Source organism: Hippopotamus amphibius, chromosome 1 (assembly GCF_030028045.1).
Source record: "Hippopotamus amphibius kiboko isolate mHipAmp2 chromosome 1, mHipAmp2.hap2, whole genome shotgun sequence".
Classification (NCBI taxonomy): domain Eukaryota; kingdom Metazoa; phylum Chordata; class Mammalia; order Artiodactyla; family Hippopotamidae; genus Hippopotamus; species Hippopotamus amphibius.
This window is the reverse complement of record NC_080186.1, coordinates 2946367-2952366: the sequence shown is the minus strand read 5'-3', so window position 1 is coordinate 2952366 and position 6000 is coordinate 2946367. Positions and strand designations below refer to the sequence as shown.

The 6000-nt window shown below is 53.9% G+C and overlaps 1 protein-coding gene across 1 annotated transcript in view; it reads right to left on the bottom strand.

The window, feature by feature from the left end:
• Positions 1-904: 904 nt before the first annotated feature.
• AJAP1 (adherens junctions associated protein 1) overlaps positions 905-6000 on the bottom strand; it is a 113921-nt gene continuing 108825 nt past the window's right edge. The window contains exon 6 of the mRNA XM_057709774.1: positions 905-1035. The gene's annotated coding sequence lies outside the window, so the exon portion shown is untranslated. The remainder of the gene's footprint in view (positions 1036-6000) is intronic.

Genomic DNA, 6000 nt, shown 5'->3' with positions numbered 1-6000 from the left:
AGCCCCCACCAATCTGACGCTCAGGCCCGTCTGTAAGTGGCCGGCCACACACGTGTGCACATGGCTATTAGGTAGCTTCTTCAAACAATTCAATGAAAAAAGATCGTATTTATATGTATATAGATTATATATATAGGTATGTGTGTGTATAAAACCATGGCGTTCTTCATTCTGGCCCAGGATAAGAAGTCACACATCTGGTGTCAACTCACCAAATACCCAGCAGACGCAGGACATGCCACTCAGGGGTCTGTCGGTGTGCGTCGAGGCCGCCCCGGAATGGATGGCAATGGGACACCAGGTCACAGAAGAATACGCTCACTCGTGGAACTGCGTTTCCAATATATGCATATATATGTGCGTCCGTGTGTGTGTGCGTGTGTGTGCCTGTGTGTGAGTCTGCAAAGTAGAAAACACCGCTTCATTCTGATCATACTAAGCATGTTAAAGAAATCAGATTTTGTAACCGAGAACACATTTTTTTCTTTAAAAAGGAACATTGAAGGTCTTCAAAAATTGCTACAGTACAAAAAAGGGGTGTGTGTGTGTGTGTGTGTGTGTCTGTGTGTCTTTATATATTTATATATGTATATTAACCAGAAATAGCGACTCTATCGGAAGAGATGCCCACTCCTGTTTTCTGTAAGATGTCTCCTCGTGGTTTGCTCGGCTTCGGTTTTGTCTCCGAGTCTCTCGGGGTCAGTACATGGCACATAATGGTATTATTGGCACAGGTTCAGAATCTAGTACAAATCCCAGCTTCCGGTGTGTCCTCCTGCCTTTTTTCCGTCTCCAGTTCCTTCTGTCGTGTCGTCTTCCTTCTGTTCCCCAAAGAAGCTCTGGGAGAAGGCAGTCCCCCATAGGCGTCAGCATTTTTATAAAAATATATTTGGCCTATAGCGTCCTGCTCTGTGAGTTCCCCACCGGCAAACAGAAGTGGTAGGTGTGGGGACCCTCCCCTTAGATAGTTTAGTTTTAGATTTTGTGTTTTTTTGTAATTTTTAATTTTTTTTTTACAGGTTCACCAACGGAATCCTGTGTGAAAAGAAAACAAGAAGAGGTTAAATGGCAGAGAGCTGAGGGCGGGAGGCATCTGCACAGCCCCCAGAGTCTCTGTCACCGAGACCCAGGTGCACGGCTCCCTGGCTAATGACACCCAAGTATCCTGGGGACGCCAAGGCTGTCTCGCTGGACCTGCTCACCAGGGACTGGCACACATGCTGGGAATCCCGGGGGGACCTGGTGTTACTTATGGTAATTGATGGAGTGGTCCTCCTGCCTGCACAGGAGGGGGCTGGGCTTCCCAAGAGGGGGCTGATCCCACCCCCGCATTAACTCATGAGGATGCCCCAGGCCTGCAGGTGACTGCATGCATCCAGCATCCTGTTTTCCTGCTTTCCAGCTCCTGCTGCCAAAGGCAGGGGGGCCGGCAGCTCCATTCCTGGGCTGCGGGAAGCAATGGAGTCCATTTCAATCCACTGCTCAGCTGGAGGCTCGTGAGGCTGAGACCCAGGAGAGGCTAACAGATTGCATCAGAAAAACTACCTCCTGAGCCTCCCCAAGAGGCGGTCTTTCTGGAGAGAAAGAATGTGAACCACCGAGAGTGCAGGCCAGGTCAACAGGCTGCAAAGAAGCGGGTGGCTCTTGTCCAGCCTGGGGGTGACACCTTGGAAAATGGGGACCCCAAAGTCATCCTGCCTCAGTGACAGACCCCAAGATCAGCATTCCCCAGGGAGTCAGAGAGCTACAGCCATCCAGGGCACAGTCAGCTGAGTCGGAACGCCCCACAGCTCAGCCCAGAGGGGCTTTGGCTCAAAGCTGCAGCTCCATTGTGAGGATGGGGCAGTGTCTCTCTCTGCTGCCACTCAGAGCCCCCACAACTGCAGGAAATTCGGTCTCTCAAATGGTACAAAGAGGAATGCCATGGCACCCTTCTTTTAAACAGACTAGGGGTAGTGTTCTTTGTCCTGAATGAAATAAGCCCCCTGGGTGATCCTCGACAGGACAGAGGGGGCTGAAGGGCACCCAGGTGGGGGGACACACCTGCAGCCTACAGGAGAGCATCTGCTCAGCACTGCCTCCACCATCTTCTCCAGGGTCCTGGGCACATCAAAGTCTGCTCCACCTGGGGAAGAGGTGGTGGTGCCTGCTCCCTCTCCAGGACCCCTCCCGGTCTGCACAGAGAAGGGAGGGCCCCTGCTCGTCACCTTGCCTTGCCTTCTACCTCCAATGACACCTGCTTGGGCAACTCCAGGAGGCCAAAATGAGGCATTCACGCATCTCCTGTGGGGTGGCCCGCCCTGCTGTGAACAGGGGTGTCACCGCGTGTGATGAAATGCACGTCCCCTGAGATACGTGCTAGGCCACCCTCTGCAGCGTTCCTCTTGCTCCAGCTGCGCCCCACCCCCGCCCGCCCCTTCCATTCTCCAGGATTTGGGCCGAGGGGTGGCTAAAACAGGGAGGAACGGCCCTCTTGTACGTCTGTCTTCTTTCTAATCTTTTTAAAGTTAAAAAACGTGGAGACAAATCCTACATGATTCCCTCTCATATGAGGTCCCTAGCGTTGTCATGGAGACGGGGAGTGGAACGCTGGGGGCTGGGGGCTGGGGGAGTTAGTGTTTAAGGGGGACAGAGAATCAGTTTGGGAAAATGAAAAGAGTTCCGGAGACGGGTGGTGGTGATGGCTGCACAATTGCGACTGTGCCTAATGCCACAGAACTGTCCTGTTAACAGTTAAAATGGTCCATCTTATGTTCTGTACATTTTCCTGTAACTTAAAAAATATATTGAAAAAATATGGGGACACTGAAGGCTGGGCCAGCGACCATCCACCGGGTCCTGGGACAGTCTCTGGCTTGAGCTGCTGCCCGCTGTCCCAGCAGGGTGGCCCCTGCACCCCTCCCCACCTTCGGTCGGATCCAGGGTGGGACCATGAGTCACAGGGCCTCCTTCCCTGGGAAGGAAGGTTTCCTGGAGAACTGTAGCCCGGGGCTGCTCTCTGATCTTTTCCTGTGCCCTTAACCAGGCAGAGGAAGGGAGGTGCTGCTTCTGCTCCTTCCCTGGGGCCAGCTGTCTCCTGGGGGTTTTTCCAAACAGACGTGATCTGCTACTTAAAAGTCTTCAGTGCTTCTACAGTGGCTCCTCGGATCCTTCAGGACGAGGTCCCACCTCCCCTCCCCGCGTCCTGCCCCCTCCCTCTCCCCCTTCCAGGTGGCACCCTGGCCTCAAAGCCCACGTCTCCGACCTGAAGTCCCCCAAGTTTCTGCTGATGGTCCCCTCCCTGGGGAGGCCTTTGTGGATGCCCCCTCCTTTCCTAAACGTGTTCTGTTTCATTTCTGTCTATTAGAGCATCCGGTCCTCCGACTCCTCAGGCGTAGGTCGACCTGCACGGGTTTGTATCCGAGTGTGTGTATGTCACACGCCGCCACCCAGGTGTCACAGGGTGCCTGCCAGGTCCACCTAGGTTTTCCCAGGTGCCAGCTCTGAGCCTGGCACATGGGAGAGAAATCTACACTGGATGAAACTCAGAGAAGAGGCATCTTTGTGAAAGGAGCTTTGTCCTCAGCCGCTTATCTGCCTGGAATGACCTTCAAGTGCTGCCTGCCTGGGAGGATGGGTGCAGGGGCTCCTGGGCCGCTCGGGGGCCAAACCTCTTCCAAACCTACCGACATCTGCTTCTATCAGCATCTCAAGATGAAAAAAGAAAGAGAGAGAGAGGAGAAATGGCTCCAACTCTGTTGCCATTGGAACAGCAGTTCTGGCTTCCTGCAGAGGTGACTGTCCCCTGCAAGAAGGAGGAGGGGTCTGAGGCTACCCGGCCACCTTCCAGGCCTGCCCTACGTTCCTGCCAAAACCCTGCTGCTTGCACTCAGCTCCTGGGGGAAGGGCTCCGGTTTTCTGCTCCAAAGGCTCAGAGCAAGAGCCTCTCAGCCTGGGAAGGGAGGGAGGGGGAGGTGCATCCTGCCTGCAGGAGGATACCGAGGAGGTCATGTACCTGGTGGCGCATGTACCCGGCAAGATTCGGGGCCAGAAGGAAGAGCTGTGGCTGCAGAGAGAGCTGAGCGATGGGGATCCAGGATGAGTTCTGACGTGGGAGAAACCAGTGCCCTCTGCTGCCTGGAAGGGGATGCTCGGCTCCCTGGCCCGCCAGGCTGCAAACCGCACAGGGGTCCTGGGCTTACAGAGGAGCAACAGCTTTTGCGGAACAAAGAGGACAGGCAGAAGGCAGCACGGCCTCCTGGAGCGCGGAGCCTCTAGTTAGTTTCTCCACATCCCGAAAAACCTCCTTCCCCACCGGTTTCCTTGGTGCCGGTTCTCAGCTTGGGGAGAAAACGGTTTCCAGGAGGGTCTGGCTGTTGCTTTGAAGAAAATGTTCCTTTGAATTACAGAAGCTGGATATTCTGTTAATGTATTTTTTAGAACAAAGCGGGAAGGCTCAGGTGTGTTTCTTGTTTTTTTTTTATTAGTTATAGCTTTGGTGTGTTTTTGAAAATAATAATAACACATGATTTATTTCTCACTCGCTTCGGATGCAAGCGCTTTTATGACTTGTCAGGCTAGGATCAGAATGAGTGGCCTTGGCAAATGGGAAGACCTGAACACTAATGAGGTTTTCTGAAGTTTACTTGCTATGTGAAAAATGACAGGAAATTAGCCCAAGAGCCAATGGCGGGAGTGTGTCCAAGATCCCTTTCCTCGGAGCAGGAAAGGCCGCCTCATTTTGTCTCGTCCAGAGCGTTCAGTTGGGCTCCAGAGTGTTCCATGGCTCCACTGTGGAGGGGGTCTGAGACAAGAGTTTGCTGGAATCTATATAGAGGCTGAATCTAGGGAAATGGGCTGACCTTCTGCCCAAGCAGGGTCACCTGTGTCCACAAGCCCCGGCATCGCCGTCAACCCGCCAGCAAGGACGTGGACCGGGCGGGGATCACATCCCAGATGTGTGTGTGGGTTAGCAGGAGCTCGTAAGATGGTCTGGTAACAAACGGCTGTAGCACCATTAAAAATGCATTTGGAGAGGCTTAACAGCTATGCAAGAGATAAATAACTCCGCTGGCTCTTAAACCTTAATTAAATGTTTTAGTATTAATTGCTATTTATTTAAGGGACAATAAGAACCCTAGTAAATCTGAGCCATCTTCCTGGCTCTTCACTGCTCCTTCTTCACGTCCAGGCATTAACTGCAAGCATCAGGGATATTTCGAATCCGAATGCTTTCCTCCCATTGAGTGATAAACAGCCCGTCCAACACACAGCGAAGGGATGTGGAAGCATTTATCAAGGACTAACAAGGCTGTTCGCGTGGTCCTCCTGGTCTGTGTCTGCTGGAGGAGACGGCTGGAGGGAGCTGTTGCCCTGAGTCTGCAGACGTGGTGGCTGAGCGTGGTAGAGCTCCAAGGAAGTCCTGTCGCCCCTTCTTACCTCCCCAAACCGCCCACCTGAGATCCATGGTGAGTGGGTCGAGCTCTTCAGACACAGAGGTGCCCCCTCTTGTAGACGGGGATGGTCCTGGAGTAGCTCCTTGGGCAGAGTTGGGAAGTGGGGTCTGGACACCTTGCAAAGAACATGGTCCCATCTGGGGTGGCTCACAGGGAGGAGCCCACCCCACTGCTTGTGGGGGTCCTTCTGTGCTGCTGGAGAGAGACGCGGGCTAACGGGACAGGAAGGTCTTCTGGAGCAGAGGTGTGAATAAAAGCACCTTTCTTCCCCCCAACTTGATTTTCTTTTAAAGTCAGGGCAGTGGCTCCATCCCCATGTGGATGAGGAAGTCCTCGGGCCAGGCTTTCGGAGGCCCAGGAGCTGGCCTCCCACCTGGCAGTTCCCTGCCCTGTGGAGTCAGGCTGAGTGTCCGCGGCAGGGATGCCAAGGCAGCTGGAAAGCCAGCCCTCATCTCCCACCACCCGCCTTCCTTCCCACTTGGGGCCAGGCTGGGGACAGAACGGGGCACACAGGCATGTTGCGGGGATAGCGGTGAAGGCTCTCTGGCTGGTGGGCAGAGCGTTG